Consider the following 26642-nt stretch of genomic DNA (forward strand, 5'->3'; position numbering starts at 1 on the left):
TGCTTACTGGAAGTAGTACAAGTGGTCTTCCGACTTCCCACTGGGATGACGATCGACTCCCAGCAGCAACAACAGCAGCGCCAGCAGCAGTAGGCGTTATACTCAAGGATGCATCGGAGGAATCCCAGGCAGGAGAGGACTCGTCAGACTTGACAGTGACATGGCCTGCAGGACTATTGGCTTTCCTGGCTAAGGAGGAAATTGACACTAAGGGAGTTGGTGGTGTGGTTTGCAGGAGCTTGGTTACAAGAGGAAGGGATTTAGTGGTCAGTGGACTGCTTCCGCTGTCATCCAAAGTTTTTGAACTTGTCACTGACTTCTGATGAATGTGGTCCAGGTGACGTATAAGGGAGGATGTTCCTAGGTGGTTAACGTCCTTACCCCTACTTATTACAGCTTGACAAAGGCAACACACGGTTTGACACCAGTTGTCCGCATTTCTGTTAAAATAATTCCACACCGAAGAGGTGATTTTTTTTTTGTATTTTGACCAGGCATGTCAATGGCCATATTCGTCCCACGGACAACAGGTGTCTCCCCGGGTGCCTGACTTAAACAAACCACCTCACCATCAGAATCCTCCTTGTCAATTTCCTCCCCAGCGCCAGCAACACCCATATCCTCATCCTGGTGTACTTCAACAGTGACATCTTCAATTTGACTATCAGGAACTGGACTGCGGGTGCTCCTTCCAGCAATTGCAGGGGGCGTGCAAATGGTGGAAGGTGCAACCTCTTCCCGTCCAGTGTTGGGAAGGTCAGGCATCGCAACCGACACAATTGGACTCTCCTTGGGGATTTGTGATTTAGAAGAACGCACAGTTCTTTGCTGTGCTTTTGCCATCTTAACTCTTTTAAGTTTTCTAGCAGGAGGATGAGTGCTTCCATCCTCAGGTGAAGCTGAACCACTAGCCTTGAACATAGGCCAGGGCCTCAGCCATTCCTTGCCACTCCGTGTCGTAAATGGCACATTGGCAAGTTTACACTTCTCCTCAGACGATTTTGATTTAGATTTTTGGGTCATTTTACTTAGCTTTATTTTTTAGGATTTTACATGCTCTCTTCTATGACATTGTGCATCGGCCTTGGCAGACGACGTTGATGGCATTTCATCGTCTCGGCCATGACTAGTGGCAGCAGCTTCAGCATGAGGTGGAAGTGGATCTTGATCTTTTCCTATTTTACCCTCCACATTTTTGTTCTCCATTTTTTAATGTGTGGAATTATATGCCAGTATCAATAGCAATGGCCTACTACTATATATACTGCGCACAACTGAAATGCACCACAGGTATGGATGGATAGTATACTTGACGACACAGAGGTAGGTAGAGCAGTGACCTTCTGTACCGTACTGCTATATATTATATACTGGTGTTCAGCAAACTGTGCAAAACTGAAATGCAAAACAGGTATGGATGGATAGTATACTTGACGACACAGATGTAGGTAGAGCAGTGGCCTACTGTACAGTACTGCTATATATTATATACTGGTGGTCAGCAAACTGTGCAAAACTGAAATGCACCACAGGTATGGATGGATAGTATATTTGATGACATAGAGGTAGTTAGAGCAGTGGCCTACTGTACCGTACTGCTATATATTATATACTGGTAGTCAGCAAACTGTGCAAAACTGAAATGCACCACAGGTATGGATGGATAGTATAATTGACGACACAGAGGTAGGTAGAGCAGTGGCCTTCTGTACCGTACTGCTATATATTATATACTGGTGGTCAGCAAAATTATGCACTGTAGTCCTACTATATACTACAATGCAGCACAGATATGAAGCGTTTTTCAGGCAGAGAAAGTATAATACTGGTGGTCACTGGTCAGCAAAACTTTGCACTGTACTCCTCCTATATAATACTGGTGGTCCCCAGTCCCCACAAAAAAGCAGTGCGAGAACAGATATATGCAGCACACTGAGCACAGATATGGAGCGTTTTTCAGGCCGAGAACGTATAATACTGGTGGTCACTGGTCAGCAAAACTCTGCACTGTACTCCTCCTATATAATACTGGTGGTCCCCAGTCCCCACAATAAAGCAGTGTGAGCACAGATATATGCAGCACACTGTGCACAGATATGGAGCGTTTTTCAGGCCGAGAACGTATAATACTGGTGGTCACTGGTCAGCAAAACTCTGCACTGTACTCCTCCTATATAATACTGGTGGTCCCCAGTCCCCACAATAAAGCAGTGTGAGCACAGATATATGCAGCACACTGAGCACAGATATGGAGCGTTTTTCAGGCAGAGAACGTATAATACTGGTGGTCACTGGTCAGCAAAACTCTGCACTGTACTCCTCCTATATAATACTGGTGGTCCCCAGTCCCCACAATAAAGCAGTGTGAGCACAGATATATGCAGCACACTGAGCACAGATATGGAGCGTTTTTCAGGCAGAGAACGTATAATACTGGTGGTCACTGGTCAGCAAAACTCTGCACTGTACTCCTCCTATATAATACTGGTGGTCCCCAGTCACCACAATAAAGCAGTGTGAGCACAGATATATGCAGCACACTGAGCACAGATATGGAGCGTGTTTCAGGCAGAGAACGTATAATACTAGTGGTCACTGGTCAGCAAAACTCTGCACTGTACTCCTCCTATATAATACTGGTGGTCCCCAGTCCCCACAATAAAGCAGTGTGAGCACAGATATATGCAGCACACTGAGCACAGATATGGAGCGTGTTTCAGGCAGAGAACGTATAATACTGGTGGTCACTGGTCAGCAAAACTCTGCACTGTACTCCTCCTATATAATACTGGTGGTCCCCAGTCCCCACAATAAAGCAGTGTGAGCACAGATATATGCAGCACACTGAGCACAGATATGGAGCATTTTTCAGGCAGAGAACGTTTAATACTGGTGGTCACTGGTCAGCAAAACTCTGCACTGTACTCCTCCTATATAATACTGGTGGTCCCCAGTCCCCACAATAAAGCAGTGTGAGCACAGATATATGCAGCACACTGAGCACAGATATGGAGCGTTTTTCAGGCAGAGAACGTATAATACTGGTGGTCACTGGTCAGCAAAACTCTGCACTGTACTCCTCCTATATAATACTGGTGGTCCCCAGTCACCACAATAAAGCAGTGTGAGCACAGATATATGCAGCACACTGAGCACAGATATGGAGCGTGTTTCAGGCAGAGAACGTATAATACTAGTGGTCACTGGTCAGCAAAACTCTGCACTGTACTCCTCCTATATAATACTGGTGGTCCCCAGTCCCCACAATAAAGCAGTGTGAGCACAGATATATGCAGCACACTGAGCACAGATATGGAGCGTGTTTCAGGCAGAGAACGTATAATACTGGTGGTCACTGGTCAGCAAAACTCTGCACTGTACTCCTCCTATATAATACTGGTGGTCCCCAGTCCCCACAATAAAGCAGTGTGAGCACAGATATATGCAGCACACTGAGCACAGATATGGAGCATTTTTCAGGCAGAGAACGTTTAATACTGGTGGTCACTGGTCAGCAAAACTCTGCACTGTACTCCTCCTATATAATACTGGTGGTTCCCAGTCCCCACAATAAAGCAGTGTGAGCACAGATATATGCAGTACACTGAGCACAGATATGGAGCGTGTTTCAGGCAGAGAACGTATAATACTGGTGGTCACTGGTCAGCAAAACTCTGCACTGTACTCCTCCTATATAATACTGGTGGTCCCCAGTCCCCACAATAAAGCAATGTGAGCACAGATATATGCAGCACACTGAGCACAGATATGGAGCGTTTTTCAGGCAGAGAACGTATAATACTGGTGGTCACTGGTCAGCAAAACTCTGCACTGTACTCCTCCTATATAATACTGGTGGTCCCCAGTCCCCACAATAAAGCAGTGTGAGCACAGATATATGCAGCACACTGAGCACAGATATGGAGCGTTTTTCAGGCAGAGAACGTATAATACTGGTGGTCACTGGTCAGCAAAACTCTGCACTGTACTCCTCCTATATAATACTGGTGGTCCCCAGTCCCCACAATAAAGCAGTGTGAGCACAGATATATGCAGAACACTGAGCACAGATATGGAGCGTTTTTCAGGCAGAGAACGTATAATACTGGTGGTCACTGGTCACTGGTCAGCAAAACTCTGCACTGTACTCCTCCTATATAATACTGGTGGTCCCCAGTCCCAACAATAAAGCAGTGTGAGCACAGATATATGCAGCACACTGAGCACAGATATGGAGCGTTTTTCAGGCAGAGAACGTATAATACTGGTGGTCACTGGTCAGCAAAACTCTGCACTGTACTCCTCCTATATAATACTGGTGGTCCCCAGTCCCCACAATAAAGCAGTGTGAGCACAGATATATGCAGCACACTGAGCACAGATATGGAGCGTGTTTCAGGCAGAGAACGTATAATACTGGTGGTCACTGGTCAGCAAAACTCTGCACTGTACTCCTCCTATATAATACTGGTGGTCCCCAGTCCCCACAATAAAGCAGTGTGAGCACAGATATATGCAGCACACTGAGCACAGATATGGAGCATTTTTCAGGCAGAGAACGTATAATACTGGTGGTCACTGGTCAGCAAAACTCTGCACTGTACTCCTCCTATATAATACTGGTGGTCCCCAGTCCCCACAATAAAGCAGTGTGAGCACAGATATATGCAGAACACTGAGCACAGATATGGAGCGTTTTTCAGGCAGAGAACGTATAATACTGGTGGTCACTGGTCAGCAAAACTCTGCACTGTACTCCTCCTATATAATACTGGTGGTCCCCAGTCCCTACAATAAAGCAGTGTGAGCACAGATATATGCAGCACACTGAGCACAGATATGGAGCGTTTTTCAGGCAGAGACCGTATAATACTGGTGGTCACTGGTCAGCAAAACTCTGCACTGTACTCCTCCTATATAATACTGGTGGTCCCCAGTCCCCACAATAAAGCAGTGTGAGCACAGATATATGCAGCACACTGAGCACAGATATGGAGCGTTTTTCAGGCAGAGAACGTATAATACTGGTGGTCACTGGTCAGCAAAACTCTGCACTGTACTCCTCCTATATAATACTGGTGGTCCCCAGTCCCCACAATAAAGCAGTGTGAGCACAGATATATGCAGCACACTGAGCACAGATATGGAGCGTGTTTCAGGCAGAGAACGTATAATACTGGTGGTCACTGGTCAGCAAAACTCTGCACTGTACTCCTCCTATATAATACTGGTGGTCCCCAGTCCCCACAATAAAGCAGTGTGAGCACAGATATATGCAGCACACTGAGCACAGATATGGAGCGTTTTTCAGGCAGAGAACGTATAATACTGGTGGTCACTGGTCAGCAAAACTCTGCACTGTACTCCTCCTATATAATACTGGTGGTCCCCAGTCCCTACAATAAAGCAGTGTGAGCACAGATATATGCAGCACACTGAGCACAGATATGGAGCGTTTTTCAGGCAGAGACCGTATAATACTGGTGGTCACTGGTCAGCAAAACTCTGCACTGTACTCCTCCTATATAATACTGGTGGTCCCCAGTCCCCACAATAAAGCAGTGTGAGCACAGATATATGCAGCACACTGAGCACAGATATGGAGCGTGTTTCAGGCAGAGAACGTATAATACTGGTGGTCACTGGTCAGCAAAACTCTGCACTGTACTCCTCCTATATAATACTGGTGGTCCCCAGTCCCCACAATAAAGCAGTGTGAGCACAGATATATGCAGCACACTGAGCACAGATATGGAGCGTGTTTCAGGCAGAGAACGTATAATACTGGTGGTCACTGGTCAGCAAAACTCTGCACTGTACTCCTCCTATATAATACTGGTGGTCCCCAGTCCCCACAATAAAGCAGTGTGAGCACAGATATATGCAGCACACTGAGCACAGATATGGAGCATTTTTCAGGCAGAGAACGTATAATACTGGTGGTCACTGGTCAGCAAAACTCTGCACTGTACTCCTCCTATATAATACTGGTGGTCCCCAGTCCCCACAATAAAGCAGTGTGAGCACAGATATATGCAGAACACTGAGCACAGATATGGAGCGTTTTTCAGGCAGAGAACGTATAATACTGGTGGTCACTGGTCAGCAAAACTCTGCACTGTACTCCTCCTATATAATACTGGTGGTCCCCAGTCCCTACAATAAAGCAGTGTGAGCACAGATATATGCAGCACACTGAGCACAGATATGGAGCGTTTTTCAGGCAGAGAGACCGTATAATACTGGTGGTCACTGGTCAGCAAAACTCTGCACTGTACTCCTCCTATATAATACTGGTGGTCCCCAGTCCCCACAATAAAGCAGTGTGAGCACAGATATATGCAGCACACTGAGCACAGATATGGAGCGTTTTTCAGGCAGAGAACGTATAATACTGGTGGTCACTGGTCAGCAAAACTCTGCACTGTACTCCTCCTATATAATACTGGTGGTCCCCAGTCCCCACAATAAAGCAGTGTGAGCACAGATATATGCAGCACACTGAGCACAGATATGGAGCGTTTTTCAGGCAGAGAACGTATAATACTGGTGGTCACTGGTCAGCAAAACTCTGCACTGTACTCCTCCTATATAATACTGGTGGTCCCCAGTCCCCACAATAAAGCAGTGTGAGCACAGATATATGCAGCACACTGAGCACAGATATGGAGCGTTTTTCAGGCAGAGAACGTATAATATTGGTGGTCTCTGGTCAGCAAAACTCTGCACTGTACTCCTCCTATATAATACTGGTGGTCCCCAGTCCCCACAATAAAGCAGTGTGAGCACACATATATGCAGCACACTGAGCACAGATATGGAGCATTTTTCAGGCAGAGAACGTATAATACTGGTGGTCACTGGTCAGCAAAACTCTGCACTGTACTCCTCCTATATAATACTGGTGGTCCCCAGTCCCCACAATAAAGCAGTGTGAGCACAGATATATGCAGCACACTGAGCACAGATATGGAGCGTTTTTCAGGCAGAGAACGTATAACACTGGTGGTCACTGGTCAGCAAAACTCTGCACTGTACTCCTCCTATATAATACTGGTGGTCCTCAGTCCCCACAATAAAGCAGTGTGAGCACAGATATATGCAGCACACTGAGCACAGATATGGAGCATTTTTCAGGCAGAGAACGTATAATACTGGTGGTCACTGGTCAGCAAATCTCTGCACTGTACTCCTCCTATATAATACTGCTGGTCCCCAGTCCCCACAATAAAGCAGTGAGCACATATATTTGCAGCCACCTGAATAAAACTGAGAGGACGCCAGCCACGTCCTCTCACTATCATTTCCAATGCACAAGTGAAAAATGGTGGCGACGCGCGGCTCCTTATATAGAATCCAAATCTCGTGAGAATCCGACAGCGGGATGATGACGTTCGGGCGCGCTCGGGTTAACCGAGCAAGGCGGGAAGATTTGAATCTGCCTCGGAACCGTGTAAAATGGGTGAAGTTCGGGGGGGTTCGGATTCCGAGGAACTGAACCCGCTCATCACTACTTATATTACAAACAGCACTGACGACCCAACGGAGATTATCGATCAAAAGATGGACGATATCTTGCAGTTGAAGTGGGAGTTCAGGAGGAAGCACAACCGTACCTTAGCGACTGTGAGTAATGAACTGACCAGCTGGGTCTCATGGTTGAACCCACACAAATGGTTCTCAGGTTTAGGAGAGTGGGCTCAGAATGTCATTATGATTGTGGGGAAGTTTCTCCTTTGTATCCTGGGAGTCATCATAATTATTGGTTCGATATTTAGGTGTGTTCAAATTCTAATGCGGCGCAAGCATGGCACAAATTTGATGAGTCTAAGGAGCGAGGGCGCTGTTATAGCAGCAGATTTAATTTATGACCCATCCATAGAGACAGTGATATGATAAGGATTGCAAATGAATTTCATGTCCTGTTTCTTTCACCCGTTTTTCTTTTGTCTCCCCCTCTGCCCAGATACATCCATCCAGAAAAGACATCAGCCCTACCCAAAAATGTTTATGTGAATGTATTTTTATATATGTGTCTAATCTTCATCTCTGCAACCTCTAACTAATGGCACACATAGTCGACAGGTGATATCCACATATACTAGCACCCACATATGTTTCCCCCTCCATGTATCATCAACTAAATGTGCACCCCATTTGTTGGAACAAGAAGCTGAAAAGAGCTTGGTAGTGTTTGTTGGCCCATTTACAGACCCTTAATACGGGATGAGAAGGATTTAATGTATACTTCGCAATACCTCGAAGCTTATGTAGAACATATACGGCACGATGATACATGCCCCTCAGACATGGATTCATACATACATGCTTTTACTATCCCACTAGGTCATATATTTCCCACCTACAACTCTCTCCCAACCATCCAAACTTCTGTAGATATTGTATAGATATTTTTCTGTTTATTGATTAGGTAGTGGCAGTTATTGGTGACTGCCAAAGGGTGGACTGTCAAAGTCGAAAAATATTGCAGTACACACATCACGTACAAACTACACACAGATGGCCTCCGTGCGTGTACTTGTTCTGCCGTGCGTGTGCATACTCGCAATTTGCTTATGGTCGCTCCCGCGGTCCTGCGCATTAGCGCGTGGTATGAGTATTTACGGTAGTTTGTGGACACATGGAAAAGCTATCAAAACACATTACATATTTAATCCAAATAGTGCACAATGTACACATAGTCTCCTCGCATCACACCAGCAAGTTACAACAGTTTAAGTGGTATCAGAACAAAGGGATTCACCTTTACAGGATAGGAGGGGACAGAACAAGGTTATAAGGTGGTGTTTGGTATCCAGCTGTAGGGTATTGTAAGGGTAATATTCCAGTGTTGGTTTGCAGAAGATCGCACGTTCCTGCTTATAGTTATGTGCAGGAGCAGAATATAGATATAAACTGTATTTACTGTACATTAGGTATGCGGCGGGAACCCAGAGGAGACCACCCACAAGTGCATCTTGAACAGACATCGCCCACCTATTCAAACCAACCTATGACCTCTCTTGTACTGTAAATGACTATCCCTGTGTCCAATGGACAAAGAAATTACAGTATCCATTGTGTTAAGTTTTGGAAGATTGTATAAAAGGAGCCAGCTGCAGGCCTGGTCACACAAGACTCAAAGTTATATATCTAGATGACCGAGGACCAGACTGGGTAGCGCGGCGAAATCCAAACGAGTATGTACCATTGACTGTAGCCATTATTCTCTTGTATTGTATTGCTTTGTTATTGTAACCCCCTTTCAGTAATAATATGTTGTGGTGTCGGAACCCAGCAGTTTAAATACAATCTGGTGTCGTGTTTTCCTTTCCCTGCTAAGGTTTAAAGTGTATTACTATCGCATGCATAGCTGTTAAGGGTTCACGGTGTATTTTTGGGAGTGTACGCGATGCGTGTACTTTGTACAGTCAGCGCTGCGTTTGTACGCTAAGTCCGTACACGGTACGGGACTCTGTACGCTAATGGTGTAATAAGTACGTAGGTTGTGGATCAAGTATAGCGGCCGCAGCGGCTTCATTTAAAGTGTATGAAATGTCTTTTTAAAGTGTTGCTTTTAGTCCTGTATGTAAATCAGCGTTTACAGAAGCCAGTGGGATAATTACTGATCCAACAACATAAATTAACTCACCTGTACACGATTAATTAATCCACATACAGTAACATAGTGGTACTTAAGGACTGGAGTTGAAAATCCCTAAATGAAAGTTGTAATGGTATCGGCATTATAAGTTTAAACATGATGCTTTACAAACATGTTAAGCATTATAATGGTAACAAACACTTTTACAATGCTCTAAATAACATTAGTGCAGTGTTGGTATCGTCTCGTCAATATACAGTAATGCTGTCAACATATTCACTGTTGACAGCAATAAGATAGACAAACTAACTATGATGGTGGCTCAATAAATAACTTAAAAGACCTCTCATTATGTGAATTTGTTCATGTTGTACATATGCGTATAATCTATAGTATGGCCTTGGTACAGATTATTTTTCCACATAGTGCCCATACTTGTCTAAGCATTAGTTCTGAAGGTACACCAAGGCATCTATCCCGGCAGAGAAGAAATCAGTGTTAAGCACCTGAAGCCAGGACATGATGGCTTGCTGAACTTCATAGTCGGGTGTGAATCGTCTTCCACCTAGGTGCCTCGTCAATGGTCCAAAGAGATGGAAAGCACTCTGTGCCAGGTCTGGACTGTAGGGAGGACTGTCTAGTACCTCCCAATGGTAGCATTGTAACAACTAATGCGTGTGGTTTGCTGAGCGTGGCCTGCAGCAATACAATGCCTGTTCACGGCAACTTTATCACTGTACACTTCGGCAAGTTGGTGATGAATTTCAGCTGTTGATGTGTACATTAGACACAGAAATATCATCACACTACACACCACCATTTATGACCATGTTTCCACCAACCATGCCAACTTACAGCTGATGTTGGGACAGTATGACTGATATGAGGTGCAGTCTAGTGACCACGAAGGGAAGCAGTGGTCTGCCTGCTCTGGCAGGAGATTAGAATGAAATAGAGAACATTACACACGTGAGAGGTCTTGTTACTTGACTTGAATCACTCTCGTACTTCCAAAACACAACCTATATTTGATATTCAAGCAGCTAGGATGGGAGGTGTACAGTAAAAGTGGCATGGAAGGATGGACTGCTTTTAGTGGTCATTTAGTACTGTAGTTGTACTCTATTACGGATTAGAAGTTTGAATCACCTGTCTAGTTCTTGCTGTCAGTGCTGACAATGAGCTATTGCAATTTGGAAACCAACCAAGAGAAAAACATACATTTAAGTGGAATATGGGGGTGAAGTGTTCCAAATTAGCATGGATCATTTGTTAGTGGGCATTCCTTATAACTACTAAATTCCTCTTCACTAATATGAATATATTTTATTGTGCAATGTTTTTTATTAAATCGCATAATGTGCTGCTGCATTAAACACACGTAAGTTTTGGGTGTCCAATAACTTTTTTTTTGAGCTGTGATGACCATACATTAGGACAATTCGCATTAGATACAAATAGTCTCATGACACCTTCCCTGCCAGCTCCCCGGTGCATGATAAATCGAAAAGGTGCTTTTGCAGTTTACAATCTATCGTACGATCCGCAATGGACCCCTACCCAGATGTGCAGCACATAAGATCATTTGATGCGACGTGCGACCCGTGGGGGTGTGCATCAAATCGCAATCGCACCCAAAACATGCACAATGTGCATTTGATGCGTCGATATCGTGTATTTGTACACAATATCGACTTAGTGTATGGCCTACAGCACATTCAATCTGGAGGATCCGATCCGATGCCCCACAGGAACGCGCATCGGATCGGATTGGTTCGGAACGGAAACACCTCCAAAATGCCCAATTTCATCCGATATATCGGGCTGAATGCCCGAAATCGGATGAAATCGGGCATTATCGCTCTAGTGCACAGGTTCTCAAACTCGGTCCTCAGGACCCCACACGGTCCATGTTTTGCAGGTCACCTGCAGATTTTTAAAATGTGACAGTTGGTGATACACAGTGCAGCTGCCGGGTGACATGGAAAACGTGAACCGTGTGGGGTCCTGAGGACCGAGTTTGAGAACCACTGCTCTAGTGTATGTGGCCCTAAAGAGAATGTATTTATAATTCTATTTACTTTTATTTTTAAATAAATAAATAAATAAATATATCTCAGTAGCAATATAGAGTCAAATGAAAGTGTTATTTTGTGGGTGTAATTAGAAACCTTGCCAAATGTTAAAAGGAAAGAAGAACATAAAGAGAGTATTCAATTTTTTTACTGTGCATAGCCAATTAAAAATTTTGTAAACAATGGAGACGCGAATCGTGGAAAATTTTTACCCACTAAACAACCAGCAGGGATGAGTTACTGCACTAATGTAGCACACAATGTAGCGCGTAATGCTCAATGGTGTCCCGGACGCATTTTTAGCGCTCTGTAAAAATGAAATGCTCTATTTTCAATTCTCTGAGCTTTTAGAAAGATTTAGAAAATGGAAATACTGCAGTGTGAAAGAATGTTGCTGTACTAATTAAACGGCAAGCTGCTATAAACTTAATGCATATGTAACCCACTTACACACATAATGAGAGTAATTGTATACCTAAGATATTTCTTTAATGCAATGTTTGTAACTAAGATACTTAAATGGTAATGTAACTGATTTTAATTACTGTGCAAAAGTCTGTAAACTCGTATAGATGGGTAATGATCTTCTCAGAAATATCCTTTTGTCTTTTATCATAGGATAATAAAAATGAGGCATTCTCTATGACTATTTCAGAAAAATATCCTCAATTTTTTTTGATCTTGTACAGTGGTTTCTAATCCAACACCTGACATGTATGTAAAAGTCGCTTTTCTGAATAGTATTAAAAGCAACAGTACAGTAAAGGTTAAAAGAAATACTGAAAATTGTTATGTAACAGGTAAAGTTATGGAGGGATATTATTTACCAATGCTGGGGCAGATGCATTCTACTATTTTCTTCCCTATTAAATTTTAATATTTAGCCTTAACAGATATAATAAAGGATATTTGTAATCCATAAATTAGAACCATATACATACATACTAAACTCTTCTACTGATATGACATATGGGCAACTTAGCCAGTACATTAATACAGGGGGTGCTTATTTTTGAATATCAATAAAGTTTATATTTTAATTTGCCTTTTAGTTGGGGACTGTGTGCACCTTAGCACCTTTTTTCCCCTATCCTTGGGGATTTCTCGGTAACATTAGTGTTAAAAGCAACAGTATAGTAAAGGTTAAAAGAAACACTGAAAATTGTGATGTAACAGGGGGGGACGGACACATTTTACCATTACTGTTCTCTGTGAGCTAAAGCACTGTATGGGTCATTTAAGAAGCTACAATATGCAGGCTCACAGGAGGGGGCTTGTGCAGGGCCATCTTAACATACTGTATATGCACACTGGGCAGCTGCCCAGGACCCCACAGTTCTAGAGGCCTTAGAGCAGGTATGGCTGGGCCAAGGGGCATTTGCTCCCAAGGTTGGTGTATCTGGACCTTCTTGGGAGGCAGGTAAAGAATGCTGCCTGGAAAAAAACAATTGTGAATCAGAGCAGCCAAGCAGTATTCTCTGGTTGTCAGCATGCAGATTGGTGGATGGCTGGAGCTATCCACCAATCAGAGTGTTCACGGACATTCACTGTATGAAAGCGCGTAGAGAAACAGCACAAAACTGCAGGAGAGTTTATATATATATATATATATATACACACACACACACACACACACAGCTGGATTAAGCATTTGGGGAGGGGGGGGCAGAGCACTAAAGACAGGGGGGCCCTCCCCCTCCGTCTTCACCACCCCCTGGCTGTGCCTGCTGTTTGTTCCCTATCCCCATCCATGAGCAAGCAGCACAGGGTGGGTCCTACCTGCATACCTGCGGTGGGGTCGGGCTACGGAGCCTCCTCTCGGGCAGCATGGGAACTGATTCTGCTCATCTCCAGCTTCCGCCACCACCACCAGCTCTCCCAGTAATAATGCTGCTGCTGGCGGCGGAGACTGGAGGTGAGCAGAATTGTCTGTGAATAGTACCAGCGCCAGCAGGGGCAAAACTATATTTTTCTTTTAGGGGGCTCTGGCAGTGGACATCCACCCACTGTGAGAGGTTTGTGTTTCAGAAAGAGAGGGGTGCCAATAAGGGAAGAGAGACCGTGGATAGTGCAAAAAGCAAGATGGGAACTGGCATAGATGTTTAAGAGGAGAGAGAGGCAGAGAGAGAGGCGGAGAGGGGGGGGGCAGAGAAGACAGAGAGGCAGAAAGAGGGGTGCAGAGAGGAGAGATGTGGACAGAGAGGAGAGAAGGGGGCAGAGAGGAGGGCTAGAGAGGTGGCAGAGAGGAAAAAGAGAGATAGGCAGAGAGGGGAGAGAGGGGTGTGAGAGAAAGAGAGTAAGAGAGAGTGGTGTGAGAAAGAGAGAGAGGATAGGAGAGCGAGATGCAGAGAGATTACAGAAGACATAAAAATCCAACAGTCCATAGGCAATAGTAAATACAGCTATACAACGCCGCTTTTATATCACTGTAGCTACAAGTATGAACGATAGAAACATTAAATATGTGTAAGCAAATAAAACAATAAATGTATCCCGCTGGCGCCGCTTACCTTTTGCTGCCTCTGATTCCATGTCATGTACAGTAGGTGGGCTGCTTACTTTTGTTGTACATCTCTCTCCCTCTCCTCCCATTGTGGATGTGCCCCTTTCTTCTCCTCTCTCCCCTCACTCCTGACAGACTGGCCATGGCTAACCGATGGTGGGTCTCAGCCACCCAGAGCCTTCCGACCACCCAGAGCAAGTGCGGGCACTGCGGGGGCGGGGCTGCTGTAGGGTCCGCCTCCAGATTGCAAGGAAGAGCGGAACTGTGGTGATGATGGCTGTCGCTAGCCAGTGTTCAGCTCGGGTGTTGCTCAGGCTCCGGCTGACGCTATATGGTTGCAGCGCTGTTCATCCCTGTGCCCATGGGTATACATAAGTATACAATCACTGTGGCTGTGTGTTAAGGGGGAAGGGGGTGTTGACCCCCCCAACCCCGTTAATACGGATATATATATATATTTACATTTATTCGAGTGAATGGGTTTGTAGGGTCCCCAGTACATTGCTTTGCCCAGGGCCTACAATGCAATTAAGATAGCACTGGGCCCATATGCAGTCTTCCTGCAGACCACCAATCTAGCACCGGTGAATGCGCCAACTAGACTCGCACTGTGACAGAGTCTACTCCACATGCACTTATCTCCATGAAAATGGAGTCAGCACCAATTTCTGGATGATTTCACTACTGGGTATGCATACTGTATATGTATGGGAAAATGGCGCCAGGGAGCAATTATCCCAGTGATTTAGTAAAAAAAAGTAGCCTGTATGGTGAGAGATATGGGCACCTCCTTAACTCAGTGGCCCATGTGAACCACACACCCTGCACCCATTACAGATACATCCCAGCACATTGCGCTTTCTTCCAGGTATGTCATGCTATCTGCCTTCTTGACAATTGCACCCGATGTAGGAAACATTTGCTGATTGGGAAGGCCTGTTAGATATGCCTGCATCTTGTCAATGCCTGTATACAAGAGAGATATTTCAGTAAGCAATTTCTTAGGAGCATAATTCAGAGTTGCATACAAGGTGACTACAATTACACTTGCATTGGTGATTGTTGACCTGGAAAATGTGAACTGTGTGGGGTCCAGAGGACCAAGTTTGAGAACCACTGCTCTAATTAACCAACTAGGATGCAGATTTATTATGCATGGTGAAGTGATAAAGTAGAAGGTGATAACGCACCAGCTAATCAGATCCTAACTTCCATGTTAGAGGCTGGGTTTGAAAAATGACAGGAGCTGACTGGCTGGTGCATTTTCACCTTCCACTTTATCACTTCATCAGGCTTAATAAATCTGCCCCTAGGTGTCTGGTGTTAGTACTTCTAATGTACAGCACTTACCTTTAAAAGCAATATACGTAATTTATGACTGACCAAAAAGGGAAGACTCTGGTGTCAGTTTGTCAGCTTAACTTGTATTGCAAAATATAATCCTAAGTATTGGTTTCTATCTATCTATATATGAGTATGTGTGCGTGCCACAGATCTAGTTTGGTGTACCACATATCTTATTTGGCGTGCCACTGGCAGGGGTGGGCACACCACTGGTTGTGGTGGAAGCACCTTGGGCCAAAATGGGCATACCACAGGCAGGGTTTTGGCCAAATATGATTACCACATTATGCAAGGTGGGGACCAATAGGGTGACCATCTCAGGTTAGGTGATGATGGTATAGGGTGAAGTTTGGACAGCACAGGGTGAGGTAGAGGCAGCACATGGCGAGGTGGAGACAGGATTGGGCAAGGTGGAGACAACATAGGGTGAGGTGCAGACAGCACAGCGTCTAAGGATGCGGTGGGGACGAAATAGGTAGAGATGAGGCAGGAATAGGGCTGTGGTGGTGGAACAAAAGCCTGTGATGTTGGAGCAAAAGTAAACTGATATTATTGCACCAAAACAGTCTGATAAGGTGGCCAATGTTGGGCTGGCGCTGTCATGAATCTGCATTCTCCATCGCATCACTACTGTGGAACTACAGGTTCCAGCAGTTCATTTCTGTTCCAGTTCTAGTTTTCAGTCTACTGCAGCCTGGAGTACACAGTGCTTCAGCTAACTCACAGCTGATCTGAACACCTAATCCAGCAGGGTGTGTTCTCACAGAGATCATCCAATCATCACAGACCAAGGTGTTTAAACTCCAGTTCCTGGCTCAGTCTCATCGCCTTGGACAACACGTCACATCCTGTGAACAGGCGGCTCCTGTATGGATGGTGATATTATACAACTTTCCTGCCTGAACGACCGGCTTGCCTGGTCTGGGGCAGGGGCCTTTTGGGGTCTTCCCCTTGCGGGGAGCCCCTGGCTTTGAGTGGTGATCGCACACCGGTGCACACTTCTGCATTAGTACCTTGGGTACATCTTCCCTGATTGGAAATGTCTGGCGTAAAGAATACTATTCGTTTGGAGTTGGAAAAGGATTCATCGCAGAATGATCTGAAATTTGTCTTCCATGAGATACTGGAGAAGCTAGGGAAAGTGACTCTGAGTGACCTTTATTGTATTCAAGACTTCCCTAAACAAGGTATTTATGACGTGACATTTCATTCAAATGGCTTCTGCCTCAATGTGTATGAGGTTTTGAGGGGCAAGGAACATGAGCCTGCAATGAGGTTGGTGAGAATGAAACCTCTTTTTGCCCTTGAAGAAATTTCAATTACTGTTCATGTTTATAACCCATACACAGAGGTGAGCTTGTTAAAAGCCTTCCTACTGCAATCCTGTTCTAATGTGCGGGGTGGAGTAAAACAAAAAAATGCCCTGGGAATTTTCAATGGCAAAATACGGTTCTGGGTGAGACTAAAACCTGACCCAGATAATGTGGGTGGTACTAAGCATCCCCCTGCTAGTTTCTGCATTGGTGGTAATAGGGGATTCTTGTACTATTTTGGACAGCCAAGCTTCTGCAGACTGTGCTTTATGTATGGACACACTAAGGAGGAATGTTCCACAGGCAAAGTTTGTAGGAATTGCAAGCAAAAAGATCATGAGGCTGGCAATTGCCCAATGGCAAAAAGCTGTGATATCTGTGGAGAGGTAGGACACAGTGTCCGAAACTGTCCTGCTGCTAAAGTCAGTATGCGAAGGCAAATGTTTAAAGAGCTTGATGCTGAGATGAGAGCAAAAAACTTTGCAGATCGTGGGGTTAATATACAACAGTCTGTGCCTGGTGGGAATTCCACTAGTGAAGAGCAGGCTAAGTCTGGACCCAGTGCTGATAACGAGGAACAGCTTGTTCGGTCTGATGAGCCTGCATGTGTGGCTGCAGATGAGGGACAGCAAGAGGAGTTTGCTGATGTAATGGAGGATGTGGTGGAAGCATCAAGTGACTGTGTGGAGAGTCCAGCTCTTAGTCTGGTAATAGATGACTGTCAGAGTCCTGTACCATCGGTGGACTCTACTAGAGTGGAGGAGTTCAGCAGTGGGCCTGAGGGGTCTGGCTCAGTAGCTAGGAAAGCTGAACAACAGGTGCGCAGAGCTAAGAAGCCACGGATGGAGAATACAACAGGACATAATACTGAAGGTATAGAAGATGTGTCCTCTGCTGAGGAGGATGGCGATAGATCACAAGAGGCATCGGCTTATTTTTTAGATGGGGGAAATGTTATCCCAAATGTAAAGAAGTGTGCCTCTTACAAGGGGCCGCAAGGTATAGGGTGAGGAGGACTGCAAAGCTGTTGAGGAAGAACTGCTTTAGATCTCAGCTAAAGAGATGGTGGTCAAAAATAGCAATTTTTTGTGCTGTACCTTGGGCTGCTTAATTAGTTCCCTGATGTTTTTTAGGGTGAACTTCTGTTTACGTGCTGTGATGCTAACAGTGCATAGTGGATGTCTAATGTTTTTGTTTTACAAAGTTTATTATTATTTTTTTGTTGTCTGTTTGTTTTATTTTGTTTCAAATGTTTAATTTAAAAATATTCTCGCTGAATGTGAGATTAATCACAAGTAAAGCCAGAAGATCGGCAGTATTAGAATATGTGGCAGCAAGAAATGCTGATATTATTTGTTTGCAGGAATGTGGATTGTCTCATATACCGGAAAAAGAGGAATGGGGCTATGGGGAGGCTATATGGTCTGGTTCTAGCTGTAACAGGAATGCAGGGGTGGGTATTTTGTTTAAAAATAAAGAAATTAATATAGAAAGTTATTTGGTGATAGAAGAGGGGAGAGCTATCTCTGTAAGTGCTAAATATAGAGGCTGGAGATTTAGGGTGTTTTGTGTTTATGCTCCAGCAGAGAAGAAAGAGAGGAAATGTTTTTTTGAAAAATTAAAGTTTTTTTTGTCTGGAAGAATTCCTACATTGCTTGTAGGTGATATGAATTGTATTCTAGAGAAGGAAGGTAGGAGTGGGAGAGGGGAAGTAGTTGTTGATATTACTGGGAAAATCCTGAAGGATATTATTCTGGATTTTGGTTTTGTTGATATTGCAGAGACAAGTATGGGTAAGCCTGTCCCAAATACCTTTTTTGCGGACAGAGGAGGGGTAATGTCTCGTATAGACTATTTACTATGTTCTAAAGATGTGATGTTTGGAGAGTTTGTACAGGAGAAAGTGCTTTTTACAGATCATGTTTCTTTATGTTGCAATGTTTGTTGTGAGTCTAGTACAATATATGGGAAAGGATTGTGGAGACTAAATGTTAAGCTTTTAGAAGATGAGGTGTTATTCAAAGATTTCTGTAAGAAATATAGTTTCTGGCAAAGTAGGAAAAATGAGTTTGTCAATATATTGGAATGGTGGGACTGGGTTAAGGAAAGGGTTAAGAAGTTCTATCAGAGAGCAGGATATAGAAAAGCTGTGAGAGAGAGGAATAAGTATCAGCTGTGGAATAGCAGGCTTAGTTTTCTTTATAAATTAAGAGAGGAAGGTGTGGATGTGAATGATGATATTATTAAAGCAAGATCTGAGGTTAGTAAATGTTTGAATAATAGAGGTAAAGAAATTATTTTTAGGTCTAGGGTGGAGGTATTAGAGGAAAATGAAAGATGTACAAGGTTTTTTTTCAAAAAAAGCTTGAAAAATAAGCATGTGATAAAGTATGTGTTAGATAAAGATGGAGAGGAAGTGAGTGGTGAAAGAATGATGGATGTGATTACAGAATTTTATGAAAAGTTGTATGATAGGAAGGAAGTAGATAGTGATATGGAAGAAGAAGTATTGTGTGGTTTGTCTGAGAGAGTGTATGAGGGAAATTTGCCGGTTTTGATGGATAAGGTAACAGGTGATGAAGTGAAAAGAGCTGTGGATAGTGCTAAAAGGAATAAAACTCCAGGTATGGATGGGTTGCCGATTGAGTTTTATAGTTGTTTTTGGGATGTCATAGGGAAGGATGTGTGTGATTTGTGTGCTTTTATGTTTGGAAATGCAAGATTATGTGATAGTATGAAAGAAGGTATTGTGGTGTTAGTGCATAAAAAAGGTGATAGGGGTTTGTTAGAAAATTGGAGACCTATTACGCTTTTAAATTCAGATTATAAAATTCTGGCAAAAATATTGGCAAATAGGATGCGGGATGTGGTGGATCAGGTGGTGGGTGATGATCAAGTGTGTGGTGTGCCTGGTAGAAGGATAACAGATAATCTGATTTTGCTGAGAGATGTGTTGGGTGACTGCAGAGAAAGGAAGAGAGTATGTATGTTATTAGCTTTAGATTTTGAAAAAGCGTATGACCGCGTGTCTCACAATTTTATGTTTAAAGTATTGGTACGTATGGGGTTCCCGGTGGAATTTGTAAGATGTGTGAGAGGGTTATATGATTCTGTTGTGAGTAAGTTTTTTGGTGAATGGGAATATAAGTAAGAATGTAGTGATTAGGTCAGGAGTACGACAAGGATGTCCATTGTCAGCTATTTTGTTTATTTGTGTTATTGAACCATTATTACAGATGATTAGGAGAGATAAAGTTGTAGGGGGGTGTTGGTACCAGGTAGTGGAGGTAGGATGGTGAAAGTATTGGGGTATATGGATGATGTTGCGGTTGTGAGTAAGAGTGTTGCAGAATTGAGAAGAGTTAAATTACTGGTTAGTTTCTTTTGCAGTGCTTCTGCATTTAAAGTTAATTGGTGTAAAACAAAATTGAAGTGCTTTGGGGATGAAAGTTGCAGTGTGGAAGGGATTATGAGCGTGAGTGAAGGGATTAAAATATTAGGTGTGGTGTTTGAGGATGATTTGAAAGGGAGTGTGAGTTGGGAAGAATGTAGTAAGAGGGTACAGAAGAAGGTGGATTTTTGGAAGATGAGACAGATGACAGTGTTTGGGAAAGTGTTGGTGATTAAAAGTGTGGTGTTACCTATTTTATTGTTTCTGGCATGCGTTTTTCCTCCGTCTGTGCTGGAGATCAAGAAAATAAACAGAGTTCTTTTCATGTTTGTTTGGGGTGGGAAGATGGAACGTTTGAAACGTGAAGTGTTGATAAAGGCAAGAGAGAAGGGTGGGTTGGATTTCCCTGATATTGAAATCTTTTTGTATGTTAATTATATTCGTGTTATAGTAGAGTTAATGGGGAAGGGGAGTAAAACTGCCTGTATGGTGAGATATATGGCTGGGTGGACTTGGTATGGTTTAGGGTGGATCAAAAGGGACCTGAAGGTACCTGTGGCGTTTAGCAGTCCGTGGTGGTACAATGTAATTGAAGTTTTCATTAAAAAGAAAGATCTTTTGAATATTTCTTTAAGTGGGTTTAAAGACAGAAAGAAGGTTATGAAAGTTATAAAAGATAGAGAGATAGTTTGTAATATCAATTATATGCGCTCAAGTGAAGCTGTGATTATATGGAAGAAGCTATTTTCGTATGGCATGTCAAATACACAAAAGGAGATTGTATGGTTGTGTATGCATGAGGGGTTGCCAGTGAGGGTGTTTATGAAAAAAAGAGACTTGGTAGCTTCAGATGTCTGTCCGAGAGACAATTGTTATAATACTGAAACAGTGATGCATGTAATGTGGAATTGTGGTTTTGCAAATGATGTATGGAAGTGTTTGGGTGGCTTGTGTAGAGAGATTACTGGTGTTAGGTATATTGGATGGAAGGTGGCATTATTTGGTATGGGAGCATGTGATAGAGGAAAAGAGAGACTTTTGTGGTTGATCATGAGCTGTGTGATGGAAGTTTTGTGGAATGCAAGGAATCTGTGTGTGTTTAGGAGTGAGTGCTGGTCTGTGAATGAGTGTGTTAGAATGGTATTGGGTAAGTTATATGTCTATTATCTGAGAGATAGGAAAGGAAGAAAAGAGCTTGATGCTGAGGGAGTTTGGAAAGTTAAGAAATGGAGGCATGTGGTTAGATATGTTAACGAAGATTGATAGCCTAATATTGTGGGTATGTGTTAAGTTGTATATTGTTTTTGATTATGAACAGGTGTTTTTTTTGTTAATAATAATTGTTGTTTTTTAAAAAAATTCATGCTGATGAGTTGTTTTACTGTCTAAATCTGTATTGTAGATGACTATGTTTACTAACCTAAATGGTTTAATAAAAAAAAAAAAAAAAGGCTCCTGTATGGATGGTGATATTATACAACTTTCCTGCCTGAACGACCGGCTTGCCTGGTCTGGGGCAGGGGCCTTTTGGGGTCTTCCCCTTGCGGGGAGCCCCTGGCTTTGAGTGGTGATCGCACACCGGTGCACACTTCTGCATTAGTACCTTGGGTACACCTTCCCTGATTGGAAATGTCTGGCATAAAGAATACTATTCGTTTGGAGTTGGAAAAGGATTCATCGCAGAATGATCTGAAATTTGTCTTCCATGAGATACTGGAGAAGCTAGGGAAAGTGACTCTGAGTGACCTTTATTGTATTCAAGACTTCCCTAAACAAGGTATTTATGACGTGACATTTCATTCAAATGGCTTCTGCCTCAATGTGTATGAGGTTTTGAGGGGCAAGGAACATGAGCCTGCAATGAGGTTGGTGAGAATGAAACCTCTTTTTGCCCTTGAAGAAATTTCAATTACTGTTCATGTTTATAACCCATACACAGAGGTGAGCTTGTTAAAAGCCTTCCTACTGCAATCCTGTTCTAATGTGCGGGGTGGAGTAAAACAAAAAAATGCCCTGGGAATTTTCAATGGCAAAATACGGTTCTGGGTGAGACTAAAACCTGACCCAGATAATGTGGGTGTTACTAAGCATCCCCCTGCTAGTTTCTGCATTGGTGGTAATAGGGGATTCTTGTACTATTTTGGACAGCCAAGCTTCTGCAGACTGTGCTTTATGTATGGACACACTAAGGAGGAATGTTCCACAGGCAAAGTTTGTAGGAATTGCAAGCAAAAAGATCATGAGGCTGGCAATTGCCCAATGGCAAAAAGCTGTGATATCTGTGGAGAGGAAGGACACAGTGTCCGAAACTGTCCTGCTGCTAAAGTCAGTATGCGAAGGCAAATGTTTAAAGAGCTTGATGCTGAGATGAGAGCAAAAAACTTTGCAGATCGTGGGGTTAATAATATACAACAGTCTGTGCCTGTCGGGAATTCCACTAGTGAAGAGCAGGCTAGGTCTGGACCCAGTGCTGATAACGAGGAACAGCTTGTTCGGTCTGATGAGCCTGCATGTGTGGCTGCAGATGAGGGACAGCAAGAGGAGTTTGCTGATGTAATGGAGGATGTGGTGGAAGCATCAAGTGACTGTGTGGAGAGTCCAGCTCTTAGTCTGGTAATAGATGACTGTCAGAGTCCTGTACCATCGGTGGACTCTACTAGAGTGGAGGAGTTCAGCAGTGGGCCTGAGGAGTCTGGCTCAGTGGCTAGGAAAGCTGAACGACAGGTGCGCAGAGCTAAGAAGCCACGGATGGAGAATACAACAGGACATAATACTGAAGGTATAGAAGATGTGTCCTCTGCTGAGGAGGATGGCGATAGATCACAAGAGGCATCGGCTTATTTTTTAGATGGGGGAAATGTTATCCCAAATGTAAAGAAGTGTGCCTCTTACAAGGGGCCGCATGGTATAGGGTGAGGAGGACTGCAAAGCTGTTGAGGAAGAACTGCTTTAGATCTCAGCTAAAGAGATGGTGGTCAAAAATAGCTATTTTTTGTGCTGTACCTTGGGCTGCTTAATTAGTTCCCTGATGTTTTTTAGGGTGAACTTTTGTTTACGTGCTGTGATGCTAACAGTGCATAGTGGATGTCTAATGTTTTTGTTTTACAAAGTTTATTATTATTTTTTTTGCTGTCTGTTTGTTTTATATTGTTTCAAATGTTTAATTTAAAAATATTCTCGCTGAATGTGAGATTAATCACAAGTAAAGCCAGAAGATCGGCAGTATTAGAATATGTGGCAGCAAGAAATGCTGATATTATTTGTTTGCAGGAATATACCGAAAAAAGAGGAATGGGGCTATGGGGAGGCTATATGGTCTGGTTCTAGCTGTAACAGGAATGCAGGGGTGGGTATTTTGTTTAAAAATAAAGAAATTAATATAGAAAGTTATTTGGTGATAGAAGAGGGGAGAGCTATCTCTGTAAGTGCTAAATATAGAGGCTGGAGATTTAGGGTGTTTTGTGTTTATGCTCCAGCAGAGAAGAAAGAGAGGAAATGTTTTTTTGAAAAATTAAAGTTTTTTTTGTCTGGAAGAATTCCTACATTGCTTGTAGGTGATATGAATTGTATTCTGGAGAAGGAAGGTAGGAGTGGGAGAGGGGAGGTAGTTGTTGATATTACTGGGAAAATCCTGAAGGATATTATTCTGGATTTTGGTTTTGTTGATATTGCAGAGACAAGTATGGGTAAGCCTGTCCCAAATACCTTTTTTTGCGGACAGAGGAGGGGTAATGTCTCGTATAGACTATTTACTTTGCTCTAAAGATGTGATGTTTGGAGAGTTTGTACAGGAGAAAGTGCCTTTTACAGATCATGATTCTTTATGTTGCAATGTTTGTTGTGAGTCTAGTACAATATATGGGAAAGGATTGTGGAGACTAAATGTTAAGCTTTTAGAAGATGAGGTGTTATTCAAAGATTTCTGTAAGAAATATAGTTTCTGGCAAAGTAGGAAAAATGAGTTTGTCAATATATTGGAATGGTGGGACTGGGTTAAGGAAAGGGTTAAGAAGTTCTATCAGAGAGCAGGATATAGGAAAGCTGTGAGAGAGAGGAATAAGTATCAGCTGTGGAATAGCAGGCTTAGTTTTCTTTATAAATTAAGAGAGGAAGGTGTGGATGTGAATGATGATATTATTAAAGCAAGATCTGAGGTTAGTAAATGTTTGAATAATAGAGGTAAAGAAATTATTTTTAGGTCTAGGGTGGAGGTATTAGAGGAAAATGAAAGATGTACAAGGTTTTTTTTCAAAAAAAGCTTGAAAAATAAGCATGTGATAAAGTATGTGATAGATAAAGATGGAGAGGAAGTGAGTGGTGAAAGAATGATGGATGTGATTACAGAATTTTATGAAAAGTTGTATGATAGGAAGGAAGTAGATAGTGATATGGAAGAAGAAGTATTGTGTGGTTTGTCTGAGAGAGTGTATGAGGGAAATTTGCCGGTTTTGATGGATAAGGTAACAGGTGATGAAGTGAAAAGAGCTGTGGATAGTGCTAAAAGGAATAAAACTCCAGGTATGGATGGGTTGCCGATTGAGTTTTATAGTTGTTTTTGGGATGTCATAGGGAAGGATGTGTGTGATTTGTGTGCTTTTATGTTTGGAAATGCAAGATTATGTGATAGTATGAAAGAAGGTATTGTGGTGTTAGTGCATAAAAAAGGTGATAGGGGCTTGTTAGAAAATTGGAGACCTATTACGCTTTTAAATTCAGATTATAAAATTCTGGCAAAAATATTGGCAAATAGGATGCGGGATGTGGTGGATCAGGTGGTGGGTGATGATCAAGTGTGTGGTGTGCCTGGTAGAAGGATAACAGATAATTTGATTTTGCTGAGAGATGTGTTGGGTGACTGCAGAGAAAGGAAGAGAGTATGTATGTTATTAGCTTTAGATTTTGAAAAAGCGTATGACCGCGTGTCTCACAATTTTATGTTTAAAGTATTGGTACGTATGGGGTTCCCGGTGGAATTTGTAAGATGTGTGAGAGGGTTATATGATTCTGTTGTGAGTAAGTTTTTGGTGAATGGGAATATAAGTAAGAATGTAGTGATTAGGTCAGGAGTACGACAAGGATGTCCATTGTCAGCTATTTTGTTTATTTGTGTTATTGAACCATTATTGCAGATGATTAGGAGAGATAAAGTTGTAGGGGGGGTGTTGGTACCAGGTAGTGGAGGTAGGATGGTGAAAGTATTGGGGTATATGGATGATGTTGCGGTTGTGAGTAAGAGTGTTGCAGAATTGAGAAGAGTTAAATTACTGGTTAGTTTCTTTTGCAGTGCTTCTGCATTTAAAGTTAATTGGTGTAAAACAAAATTGAAGTGCTTTGGGGATGAAAGTTGCAGTGTGGAAGGGATTATGAGCGTGAGTGAAGGGATTAAAATATTAGGTGTGGTGGTTGAGGATGATTTGAAAGGGAGAGTGAGTTGGGAAGAATGTAGTAAGAGGGTACAGAAGAAGGTGGATTTTTGGAAGATGAGACAGATGACAGTGTTTGGGAAAGTGTTGGTGATTAAAAGTGTGGTGTTACCTATTTTATTGTTTCTGGCATGTGTTTTTCCTCCGTCTGTGCTGGAGATCAAGAAAATAAACAGAGTTCTTTTCATGTTTGTTTGGGGTGGGAAGATGGAACGTTTGAAACGTGAAGTGTTGATAAAGGCAAGAGAGAAGGGTGGGTTGGATTTCCCTGATATTGAAATCTTTTTGTATGTTAATTATATTCGTGTTATAGTAGAGTTAATGGGGAAGGGGAGTAAAACTGCCTGTATGGTGAGATATATGGCTGGGTGGACTTGGTATGGTTTAGGGTGGATCAAAAGGGACCTGAAGGTACCTGTGGCGTTTAGAAGTCCGTGGTGGTACAATGTAATTGAAGTTTTCATTAAAAAGAAAGATCTTTTGAATATTTCTTTAAGTGGGTTTAAAGACAGAAAGAAGGTTATGAAAGTTATAAAAGATAGTTTGTAATATCAATTATATGCGCTCAAGTGAAGCTGTGATTATATGGAAGAGGCTATGTTCGTATGGCATGTCAAATACACAAAAGGAGATTGTATGGTTGTGTATGCATGAGGGGTTGCCAGTGAGAGTGTTTATGAAAAAAAGAGACTTGGTAGCTTCAGATGTCTGTCCGAGAGACAATTGTTATAATACTGAAACAGTGATGCATGTAATGTGGAATTGTGGTTTTGCAAATGATGTATGGAAGTGTTTGGGTGGTTTGTGTAGAGAGATTACTGGTGTTAGGTATATTGGATGGAAGGTGGCATTATTTGGTATGGGAGCATGTGATAGAGGAAAAGAGAGACTTTTGTGTTTGATCATGAGCTGTGTGATGGAAGTTTTATGGAATGCAAGGAATCTGTGTGTGTTTAGGAGTGAGTGCTGGTCTGTGAATGAGTGTGTTA

The sequence above is a fragment of the Pseudophryne corroboree genome, chromosome 2 (assembly GCF_028390025.1).
Source record: "Pseudophryne corroboree isolate aPseCor3 chromosome 2, aPseCor3.hap2, whole genome shotgun sequence".
Lineage (NCBI taxonomy): Eukaryota > Metazoa > Chordata > Amphibia > Anura > Myobatrachidae > Pseudophryne > Pseudophryne corroboree.